The sequence below is a fragment of the Spermophilus citellus genome (assembly GCF_964194105.1).
Source record: "Spermophilus citellus genome assembly, chromosome: 3".
Taxonomy (NCBI): domain Eukaryota; kingdom Metazoa; phylum Chordata; class Mammalia; order Rodentia; family Sciuridae; genus Spermophilus; species Spermophilus citellus.
This window is the reverse complement of record NC_138184.1, coordinates 66,676,159-66,688,416: the sequence shown is the minus strand read 5'-3', so window position 1 is coordinate 66,688,416 and position 12,258 is coordinate 66,676,159.

Genomic DNA, 12,258 nt, shown 5'->3' with positions numbered 1-12,258 from the left:
GAAAGTGTTTCTCCCCAGTCACTGCTTAGGGCTACATCAAGAGGAAACAGAACACAGAGATAGAACGTGAAACTGCTTTATTGTGTCAAGTTTCAAGAAGCTAGCACAAACCGTGTTTGATTTAGAGTTCCAAATACATGTATCACGATAGGAGAAAACAGAGTGAAACGCCAAAATTCAAAATGTTACTGGAAACGAATGCTTCAACATAGAAGAACGAAATTTGGGGAACCAAGTGGGCTTAGTGTACTGATCATTACGTGAAAGTGTCATCCAGTTTGGGTGATAAAATAGTTGCTGAGATTTCTGGGAACTCGTAATTTTTGGAAGCTTGGCAACCCCTTTCAATGAAAGTGTTTCTCCCCAGTCACTGCTTAGGGCTACATATAGAGGAAACAGAACATAGAGATAGCACGTTAAACCGCTTTACTGTGTCAAGTTTCAGGAAGCTAGCACAAACCGTGTTTGATTTAGAGTTCCAAATACAACTATCAGTATAGGAGAAAACAGAGTGAAACGCCAAAATTCAAACTGTTACAGGAAAGGAACACTTCAACATAGAAGAACGAAATTTGGGGAACCAAGTGGGCATAGTGTACTGATCATTACCTGAAAGTGTCTTCCAGTTTGGGTTAAAAAATTGTTGCTGAGATTTCTAGAGACTCGTAATTTTTGGAAGCTTTCCAACCCCTTTCAATGAAAGTGTTTCTCCCCAGTCACTGCTTAGGGCTACATCAAGAGGAAACAGAACATAGAGATAGAACGTGAAACTGCTTTATTGTGTCAAGTTTCAAGAAGCTAGGGCAAACCGTGTTTGATTTATAGTTCCAAATACAGCTATCAATATAGGTGAAAACAGAGTGAAACGCCAAAATTCAAACTGTTACTGGAAACGACCGCTTCACCATAGAAGAACGAAATTTCGGGAACCAAGTGGGCTTAGTGTACTGATCATTACCTGAAAGTGTCATCCAGTTTGGGTGAAAAAATAGTTGCTGAGATTTCTGGAGACTCGTAATTTTTGGAAGCTTGGCAACACCTTTCAATGAAAGTCTTTCTCCCCAGTCACTGCTTAGGGCTACATATAGAGGAAACAGAACATAGAGATAGCACGTTAAACCGCTTTACTGTGTCAAGTTTCAGGAAGCTAGCACAAACCGTGTTTGATTTAGAGTTCCAAATACAACTATCAGTATAGGAGTAAACAGAGTGAAATGCCAAAATTCAAAGTGTTACTGGAAACGAACGCTTCAACATAGAAGAACGAAATTTGTTGAACCAAGTGGGCTTATTGTACTGATCATTACCTGAAAGTGTCATCCAGTTTGGGTGAAAAAATAGTTGCTGAGATTTCTGGAGACTCGTAATTTTTGGAAGCTTGGCAACCCCTTTCAATGAAAGTGTTTCTCCCCAGTCACTGCTTAGGGCTACATCAAGAGGAAACAGAACATAGAGAAAGAACGTGAAACTGGTTTATTGTGTCAAGTTTCAAGAAGCTAGCACAAACCGTGTTTGATTTAGAGTTCCAAATACATGTATCACTATATGAGAAAACAGAGTGAAACACCAAAATTCAAACTGTTACTGGAAACGAACGCTTCAACATAGAAGAACGAAATTTGGGGAATCAAGTGGGCTTAGTGTACTGATCATTCCCTGAAAGTATCATCCAGTTTGGGTGTAAAAATAGTTGCTGAGATTTCTGGAGACTCATAATTTTTGGAAGCTTGGCAACCCCTTTCAATGAAAGTGTTTCTCCCCAGTCACTGCTTAGGGCTACATCAAGAGGAAACAGAACATAGAGATAGAACGTGAAACTGCTTTATTGTGTCAAGTTTCAAGAAGCTAGGACAAACCGTGTTTGATTTATAGTTCCAAATACAGCTATCAATATAGGTGAAAACAGAGTGAAACGCCAAAATTCAAACTGTTACTGGAAACGAACGCTTCAACATAGAAGAACGAAATTTCGGGAACCAAGTGGGCTTAGTGTACTGATCATTATCTGAAAGTGTCATCCAGTTTGGGTGAAAAAATAGTTGCTGAGATTTCTGGAGACTCGTAATTTTGGAAGCTTGGCAACCTCTTTCAATGAAAGTGTTTCTCCCCAGTCACTGCTTAGGGATACAACAAGAGGAAACAGAACATAGAGATAGAACGTGAAACGGCTTTATTGTGTCAAGTTTTAAGAAGCTAGCACAAACCATGTTTGATTTAGAGTTCCAAATACATGTATCACTATAGGAGAAAACAGAGTGAAACGCCAAAATTCAAACTGTCACTGGAAACGAACGCTTCAACATAGAAGGATGAAATTTGGGGAACCAAGTGGGGTTAGTGTCCTGATCATTACCTGAAAGTGTCATCCAGTTTGGGTGAAAAAAGAGTTGCTGAAATTTCTGGAGACTCGTAATTTTTGGAAGCTTGCCAACCCCTTTCAATGAAAGTGTTTCTCCCCAGTCACTGCTTAGGGCTACATCAAGAGGAAACAGAACACAGAGATAGAACGTGAAACTGCTTTATTGTGTCAAGTTTCAAGAAGCTAGCACAAACCGTGTTTGATTTAGAGTTCCAAATACATGTATCACGATAGGAGAAAACAGAGTGAAACGCCAAAATTCAAAATGTTACTGGAAACGAATGCTTCAACATAGAAGAACGAAATTTGGGGAACCAAGTGGGCTTAGTGTACTGATCATTACGTGAAAGTGTCATCCAGTTTGGGTGATAAAATAGTTGCTGAGATTTCTGGGAACTCGTAATTTTTGGAAGCTTGGCAACCCCTTTCAATGAAAGTGTTTCTCCCCAGTCACTGCTTAGGGCTACATATAGAGGAAACAGAACATAGAGATAGCACGTTAAACCGCTTTACTGTGTCAAGTTTCAGGAAGCTAGCACAAACCGTGTTTGATTTAGAGTTCCAAATACAACTATCAGTATAGGAGAAAACAGAGTGAAACGCCAAAATTCAAACTGTTACAGGAAAGGAACACTTCAACATAGAAGAACGAAATTTGGGGAACCAAGTGGGCATAGTGTACTGATCATTACCTGAAAGTGTCTTCCAGTTTGGGTTAAAAAATTGTTGCTGAGATTTCTAGAGACTCGTAATTTTTGGAAGCTTTCCAACCCCTTTCAATGAAAGTGTTTCTCCCCAGTCACTGCTTAGGGCTACATCAAGAGGAAACAGAACATAGAGATAGAACGTGAAACTGCTTTATTGTGTCAAGTTTCAAGAAGCTAGGACAAACCGTGTTTGATTTATAGTTCCAAATACAGCTATCAATATAGGTGAAAACAGAGTGAAACGCCAAAATTCAAACTGTTACTGGAAACGACCGCTTCATCATAGAAGAACGAAATTTCGGGAACCAAGTGGACTTAGTGTACTGATCATTACCTGAAAGTGTCATCCAGTTTGGGTGAAAAAATTGTTGCTGAGATTTCTGGAGACTCGTAATTTTTGGAAGCTTGGCAACACCTTTCAATGAAAGTCTTTCTCCCCAGTCACTGCTTAGGGCTACATATAGAGGAAACAGAACATAGAGATAGCACGTTAAACCGCTTTACTGTGTCAAGTTTCAGGAAGCTAGCACAAACCGTGTTTGATTTAGAGTTCCAAATACAACTATCAGTATAGGAGTAAACAGAGTGAAATGCCAAAATTCAAAGTGTTACTGGAAACGAACGCTTCAACATAGAAGAACGAAATTTGTTGAACCAAGTGGGCTTATTGTACTGATCATTACCTGAAAGTGTCATCCAGTTTGGGTGAAAAAATAGTTGCTGAGATTTCTGGAGACTCGTAATTTTTGGAAGCTTGGCAACCCCTTTCAATGAAAGTGTTTCTCCCCAGTCACTGCTTAGGGCTACATCAAGAGGAAACAGAACATAGAGAAAGAACGTGAAACTGGTTTATTGTGTCAAGTTTCAAGAAGCTAGCACAAACCGTGTTTGATTTAGAGTTCCAAATACATGTATCACTATATGAGAAAACAGAGTGAAACACCAAAATTCAAACTGTTACTGGAAACGAACGCTTCAACATAGAAGAACGAAATTTGGGGAATCAAGTGGGCTTAGTGTACTGATCATTCCCTGAAAGTATCATCCAGTTTGGGTGTAAAAATAGTTGCTGAGATTTCTGGAGACTCATAATTTTTGGAAGCTTGGCAACCCCTTTCAATGAAAGTGTTTCTCCCCAGTCACTGCTTAGGGCTACATCAAGAGGAAACAGAACATAGAGATAGAACGTGAAACTGCTTTATTGTGTCAAGTTTCAAGAAGCTAGGACAAACCGTGTTTGATTTATAGTTCCAAATACAGCTATCAATATAGGTGAAAACAGAGTGAAACGCCAAAATTCAAACTGTTACTGGAAACGAACGCTTCAACATAGAAGAACGAAATTTCGGGAACCAAGTGGGCTTAGTGTACTGATCATTATCTGAAAGTGTCATCCAGTTTGGGTGAAAAAATAGTTGCTGAGATTTCTGGAGACTCGTAATTTTGGAAGCTTGGCAACCTCTTTCAATGAAAGTGTTTCTCCCCAGTCACTGCTTAGGGATACAACAAGAGGAAACAGAACATAGAGATAGAACGTGAAACCGCTTTATTTTGTCAAGTTTTAAGAAGCTAGCACAAACCATGTTTGATTTAGAGTTCCAAATACATGTATCACTATAGGAGAAAACAGAGTGAAACGCCAAAATTCAAACTGTCACTGGAAACGAACGCTTCAACATAGAAGGATGAAATTTGGGGAACCAAGTGGGGTTAGTGTCCTGATCATTACCTGAAAGTGTCATCCAGTTTGGGTGAAAAAAGAGTTGCTGAAATTTCTGGAGACTCGTAATTTTTGGAAGCTTGCCAACCCCTTTCAATGAAAGTGTTTCTCCCCAGTCACTGCTTAGGGCTACATCAAGAGGAAACAGAACACAGAGATAGAACGTGAAACTGCTTTATTGTGTCAAGTTTCAAGAAGCTAGCACAAACCGTGTTTGATTTAGAGTTCCAAATACATGTATCACGATAGGAGAAAACAGAGTGAAACGCCAAAATTCAAAATGTTACTGGAAACGAATGCTTCAACATAGAAGAACGAAATTTGGGGAACCAAGTGGGCTTAGTGTACTGATCATTACGTGAAAGTGTCATCCAGTTTGGGTGATAAAATAGTTGCTGAGATTTCTGGGAACTCGTAATTTTTGGAAGCTTGGCAACCCCTTTCAATGAAAGTGTTTCTCCCCAGTCACTGCTTAGGGCTACATATAGAGGAAACAGAACATAGAGATAGCACGTTAAACCGCTTTACTGTGTCAAGTTTCAGGAAGCTAGCACAAACCGTGTTTGATTTAGAGTTCCAAATACAACTATCAGTATAGGAGAAAACAGAGTGAAACGCCAAAATTCAAACTGTTACAGGAAAGGAACACTTCAACATAGAAGAACGAAATTTGGGGAACCAAGTGGGCATAGTGTACTGATCATTACCTGAAAGTGTCTTCCAGTTTGGGTTAAAAAATTGTTGCTGAGATTTCTAGAGACTCGTAATTTTTGGAAGCTTTCCAACCCCTTTCAATGAAAGTGTTTCTCCCCAGTCACTGCTTAGGGCTACATCAAGAGGAAACAGAACATAGAGATAGAACGTGAAACTGCTTTATTGTGTCAAGTTTCAAGAAGCTAGGACAAACCGTGTTTGATTTATAGTTCCAAATACAGCTATCAATATAGGTGAAAACAGAGTGAAACGCCAAAATTCAAACTGTTACTGGAAACGACCGCTTCACCATAGAAGAACGAAATTTCGGGAACCAAGTGGACTTAGTGTACTGATCATTACCTGAAAGTGTCATCCAGTTTGGGTGAAAAAATTGTTGCTGAGATTTCTGGAGACTCGTAATTTTTGGAAGCTTGGCAACACCTTTCAATGAAAGTCTTTCTCCCCAGTCACTGCTTAGGGCTACATATAGAGGAAACAGAACATAGAGATAGCACGTTAAACCGCTTTACTGTGTCAAGTTTCAGGAAGCTAGCACAAACCGTGTTTGATTTAGAGTTCCAAATACAACTATCAGTATAGGAGTAAACAGAGTGAAATGCCAAAATTCAAAGTGTTACTGGAAACGAACGCTTCAACATAGAAGGATGAAATTTGTTGAACCAAGTGGGCTTATTGTACTGATCATTACCTGAAAGTGTCATCCAGTTTGGGTGAAAAAATAGTTGCTGAGATTTCTGGAGACTCGTAATTTTTGGAAGCTTGGCAACCCCTTTCAATGAAAGTGTTTCTCCCCAGTCACTGCTTAGGGCTACATCAAGAGGAAACAGAACATAGAGAAAGAACGTGAAACTGGTTTATTGTGTCAAGTTTCAAGAAGCTAGCACAAACCGTGTTTGATTTAGAGTTCCAAATACATGTATCACTATATGAGAAAACAGAGTGAAACACCAAAATTCAAACTGTTACTGGAAACGAACGCTTCAACATAGAAGAACGAAATTTGCGGAATCAAGTGGGCTTAGTGTACTGATCATTCCCTGAAAGTATCATCCAGTTTGGGTGTAAAAATAGTTGCTGAGATTTCTGGAGACTCATAATTTTTGGAAGCTTGGCAACCCCTTTCAATGAAAGTGTTTCTCCCCAGTCACTGCTTAGGGCTACATCAAGAGGAAACAGAACATAGAGATAGAACGTGAAACTGCTTTATTGTGTCAAGTTTCAAGAAGCTTGCACAAACCGTGTTTGATTTAGAGTTCCAAATACATGTATCACTACAGGAGAAAACAGAGTGAAACGCCAAAATTCAAAATGTTACTGGAAACGAACGCTTCAACATAGAAGAACGAAATTTGGGGAACCAAGTGGGCTTAGTGTACTGATCATTACGTGAAAGTGTCATGGAGTTTGGGTTAAAAAAATAGTTGCTGAGATTTCTGGAGACTCGTAATTTTTGGAAGCTTGGCAACCCCTTTCAATGAAAGTTTTTCTCTCCAGTCACTGCTTAGGGCTACATATAGAGGAAACAGAACATAGAGATAGCACGTTAAACCGCTTTACTGTGTCAAGTTTCAGGAAGCTAGCACAAACCGTGTTTGAGTTAGAGTTCCAAATACAACTATCAGTATAGGAGTAAACAGAGTGAAATGCCAAAATTCAAACTGTTACTGGAATCGAACGCTTCAACATAGAAGAACGAAATTTGTTGAACCAAGTGGGCTTATTGTACTGATCATTACCTGAAAGTGTCATCCAGTTTGGGTGAAAAAATAGTTGCTGAGATTTCTGGAGACTCTTAATTTTTGGAAGCTTGGCAACCCCTTTCAATGAAAGTGTTTCTCCCCAGTCACTGCTTAGGGCTACATCAAGACTAAACAGAACATAGACAAAGAACGTGAAACTGCTTTATTGTGTCAAGTTTCAAGAAGCTAGCACAAACCGTGTTTGATTTAGAGTTCCAAATACATGTATCACTATATGAGAAAACAGAGTGAAACGCCAAAATTCAAACTGTTACTGGAAACGAACGCTTCAACATAGAAGAACGAAATTTGGGGAACCAAGTGGGCTTAGTGTACTGATCATTCCCTGAAAGTATCATCCAGTTTGGGTGTAAAAATATTTGCTGAGATTTCTGGAGACTCGTAATTTTTGGAAGCTTGGCAACCCCTTTCAATGAAAGTGTTTCTCCCCAGTCACGGCTTAAAGCTACATCAAGAGGAAACAGAACATAGAGAAAGCACGTGAAACCGCTTTATTGTGTCAAGTTTCAAGAAGCTAGCACAAACCGTGTTTGATTTAGAGTTCCACATACATCTATCAGTATAGGAGAAAACAGAGTGAAACGCCAAAATTCAAACTGTTACTGGAAAGGAACGCTTCAACATAGAAGAACAAAATTTGGGGAACCAAATGGGCTTAGTGTCCTGATCATTACCTAAAAGTGTCATCCAGTTTGGGTGAAAAAATAGTTGCTGAGATTTCTGGAGACTCGTAATTTTTGGAAGCTTGGCAACCCCTTTCAATGAAAGTGTTTCTTCCCAGTCACTGCTTAGGGCTACATCAAGAGGAAACAGAACATAGAGAAAGAACGTGAAACTGCTTTATTGTGTCAAGTTTCAAGAAGCTAGCACAAACCGTGTTTGATTTAGAGTTCCAAATACATCTATCAGTATAGGAGAAAACAGAGTGAAACGCCAAAATTCAAACTGTTACTGGAAACGAACGCTTCAACATAGAAGAACAAAATTTGGGGAACCAAGTGGGCTTAGAGTACTGATCATTACCTGAAAGTGTCATCCAGTTTGGGTGAAAAAATTGTTGCTGAGATTTCTAGAGAGTCGTAATTTTTGGAAGCTTTCCAACCCCTTTCAAAGAAAGTGTTTCTCCCCAGTCACTGCTTATGGCTACATCAAGAGGAAACAGAACATAGAGATAGAACGTGAAACTGCTTTATTGTGTCAAGTTTCAAGAAGCTAGGACAAACCGTGTTTGATTTATAGTTCCAAATACAGCTATCAATATAGGTGAAAACAGAGTGAAACGCCAAAATTCAAACTGTTACTGGAAACGAACGCTTCAACATAGAAGAACGAAATTTCGGGAACCAAGTGGGCTTAGTGTACTGATCACTATCTGAAAGTGTCATCCAGTTTGGGTGAAAAAATAGTTGCTGAGATTTCTGGAGACTCGTAATTTTTGGAAGCTTGGCAACCTCTTTCAATGAAAGTGTTTCTCCCCAGTCACTGCTTAGGGATACAACAAGAGGAAACAGAACATAGAGATAGAACGTGAAACTGCTTTATTGTGTCAAGTTTCAAGAAGCTAGCCCAAACCATGTTTGATTTAGAGTTCCAAATACATGTATCACTATAGGAGAAAACAGAGTGAAACGCCAAAATTCAAACTGTTACTGGAAACGAACGCTTCAACATAGAAGGATGAAATTTGGGGAACCAAGTGGGGTTAGTGTCCTGATCATGACCTGAAAGTGTCATCCAGTTTGGGTGAAAAAAGAGTTGCTGAAATTTCTGGAGACTCGTAATTTTTGGAAGCTTTCCAACCCCTTTCAATGAAAGTGTTTCTCCCCAGTCACTGCTTAGGGCTACATCAAGAGGAAACAGAACACAGAGATAGAACGTGAAACTGCTTTATTGTGTCAAGTTTCAAGAAGCTAGCACAAACCGTGTTTGATTTAGAGTTCCAAATACATGTATCACGATAGGAGAAAACAGAGTGAAACGCCAAAATTCAAAATGTTACTGGAAACGAACGCTTCAACATAGAAGAACGAAATTTGGAACCAAGTGGGCTTAGTGTACTGATCATTACGTGAAAGGGTCATCCAGTTTGGGTGAAAAAATAGTTGCTGAGATTTCTGGAGACTCGTAATTTTTGGAAGCTTGCCAACCCCTTTCAATGAAAGTGTTTCTCCCCAGTCACTGCTTAGGGCTACATATAGAGGGAACAGAACATAGAGACAGCACGTTAAACCGCTTTACTGTGTCAAGTTTCAGGAAGCTTGCACAAACCATGTTTGATTTAGAGTTCCAAATACAACTATCAGTATAGGAGAAAACAGAGTGAAATGCCAAAATTCAAACTGTTACTGGAAACGAACGCTTCAACATAGAAGAACGAAATTTGGGGAACCAAGTGGGCTTATTGTACTGATCATTACCTGAAAGTGTCATCCAGTTTGGGTGAAAAAATAGTTGCTGAGATTTCTGGAGACTCGTAATTTTTGGAAGCTTGGCAACCCCTTTCAATGAAAGTGTTTCTCCCCAGTCACTGCTTAGGGCTACATCAAGAGGAAACAGAACATAGAGAAAGACGTGAAACTGCTTTATTGTGTCAAGTTTCAAGAAGCTAGCACAAACCGTGTTTGATTTAGAGTTCCAAATACATCTATCAGTATAGGAGAAAACAGAGTGAAACGCCAAAATTCAAACTGTTACTGGAAACGAACGCTTCAACATAGAAGAACGAAATTTGGGGAACCAAGTGGGCTTAGTGTACTGATCATTACGTGAAAGTGTCATCCAGTTTGGGTGAAAAAATAGTTGCTGAGATTTCTGGAGACTCGTAATTTTTGGAAGCTTGGCAACCCCTTTCAATGAAAGTGTTTCTCCCCAGTCACTGCTTAGGGCTACATCAAGAGGAAACAGAACATAGAGATAGAACGTGAAACTGCTTTATTGTGTCAAGTTTCAAGAAGCTAGCACAAACCGTGTTTGACTTAGAGTTCCAAATACATCTATCAGTTTGGAGAAAAGAGAGTGAAACGCCAAAATTCAAACTGTTACTGGAAACGAACGCTTCAAAATAGAAGAACGAAATTTGGGGAACCAAGTGGGCTTAGTGTACTGATCATTACCTGAAAGTGTCATCCAGTTTGGGTGAAAAAATTGTTGCTGAGATTTCTGGAGAATCGTAATTTTTGGAAGCTTGGCAACCCCTTTCAATGAAAGTGTTTCTCCCCAGTCACGGCTTAGGGCTACATCAAGAGGAAACAGAACCAAGAGATAGCAAGTGAAACCACTTTATTGTGTCAAGTTTCAAGAAGCTAGCACAATCCGTGTTTGATTTAGAGTTCCAAATACAACTATCAGTATAGGAGAAAACAGAGTGAAACGCCAAAATTCAAACTGTTACTAGAAAGGAACGCTTCAACATAGAAGAGCGAAATTTGGGGAACCAAGTGGGCTTAGTGTACTGATCATTACCTGAAAGTGTCATCCAGTTTGGGTGAAAAAATAGTTGCGGAGATTTCTGGAGACTCGTAATTTTTGGAAGCTTGCCAACCCCTTTCAATGAAAGTGTTTCTCCCCAGTCACTGCTTAGGGCTACATCAAGAGGAAACAGAACATAGAGAAAGAACGTAAAACTGCTTTATTGTGTCAAGTTTCAAGAAGCTAGCACAAACCGTGTTTGATTTAGAGTTCCACATACATCTATCAGTATAGGAGAAAACAGAGTGAAACGCCAAAATTCAAACTGTTACTGGAAAGGAACGCTTCAACATAGAAGAACAAAATTTGGGGAACCAAATGGGCTTAGTGTCCTGATCATTACCTAAAAGTGTCATCCAGTTTGGGTGAAAAAATAGTTGCTGAGATTTCTGGAGACTCGTAATTTTTGGAAGCTTGGCAACCCCTTTCAATGAAAGTGTTTCTCCCCAGTCACTGCTTAGGGCTACATCAAGAGGAAACAGAACATAGAGATAGAACGTGAAACCGCTTAATTGTGTCAAGTTTCAATAAGCTAGCACAAACCGTGTTTGATTTAGAGTTCCAAATACATGTATCACTATAGGAGAAAACAGAGTGAAACGCCAAAATTCAAACTGTTACTGGAAACGAACGCTTCAACATAGAAGAACGACATTTGGAGAACCAAGTGGGCTTAGTGTACTGATCATTACCTGAAAGTGTCATCCAGTTTGGGTGAAAAAATAGTTGCTGAGATTTCTGGAGACTCGTAATTTTTGGAAGCTTGGCAACCCCTTTCAATGAAAGTGTTTCTCCCAAGTCACTGCTTAGGGCTACATCAAGAGAAAACAGAACATAGAGATAGAACGTGAAACTGCTTTATTGTGTCAAGTTTCAAGAAGCTAGCACAAACCGTGTTTGATTTAGAGTTCCAAATACATCTATCAGTTTGGAGAAAAGAGTGTGAAACGCCAAAATTCAAACTGTTACTGGAAACCAACGCTTCAAAATAGAAGAACGAAATTTGGGGAACCAAGTGGGCTTAGTGTACTGATCATTACCTGAAAGTGTCATCCAGTTTGGGTGAAAAAATTGTTGCTGAGATTTCTGGAGACTCGTAATTTTTGGAAGCTTGGCAACCCCTTTCAATGAAAGTGTTTCTCCCCACTCACGGCTTAGGGCTACATCAAGAGGAAACAGAACCAAGAGATAGCACGTGAAACCGCTTTATTGTGTCAAGTTTCAAGAAGCTAGAACAATCCGTGTTTGATTTAGAGTTCCAAATACAACTATCAGTATAGGAGAAAACAGAGTGAAACGCCAAAATTCAAACTGTTACTGGAAACGAACGCTTCAACATAGAAGAGCGAAATTTGGGGAACCAAGTGGGCTTAGTGTACTGATCATTACCTGAAAGTGTCATCCAGTTTGGGTGAAAAAATAGTTGCTGAGATTTCTGGAGACTCGTAATTTTTGGAAGCTTGCCAACCCCTTTCAATGAAAGTGTTTCTTCCCAGTCACTGCTTAGGGCTACATCAAGAGGAAACA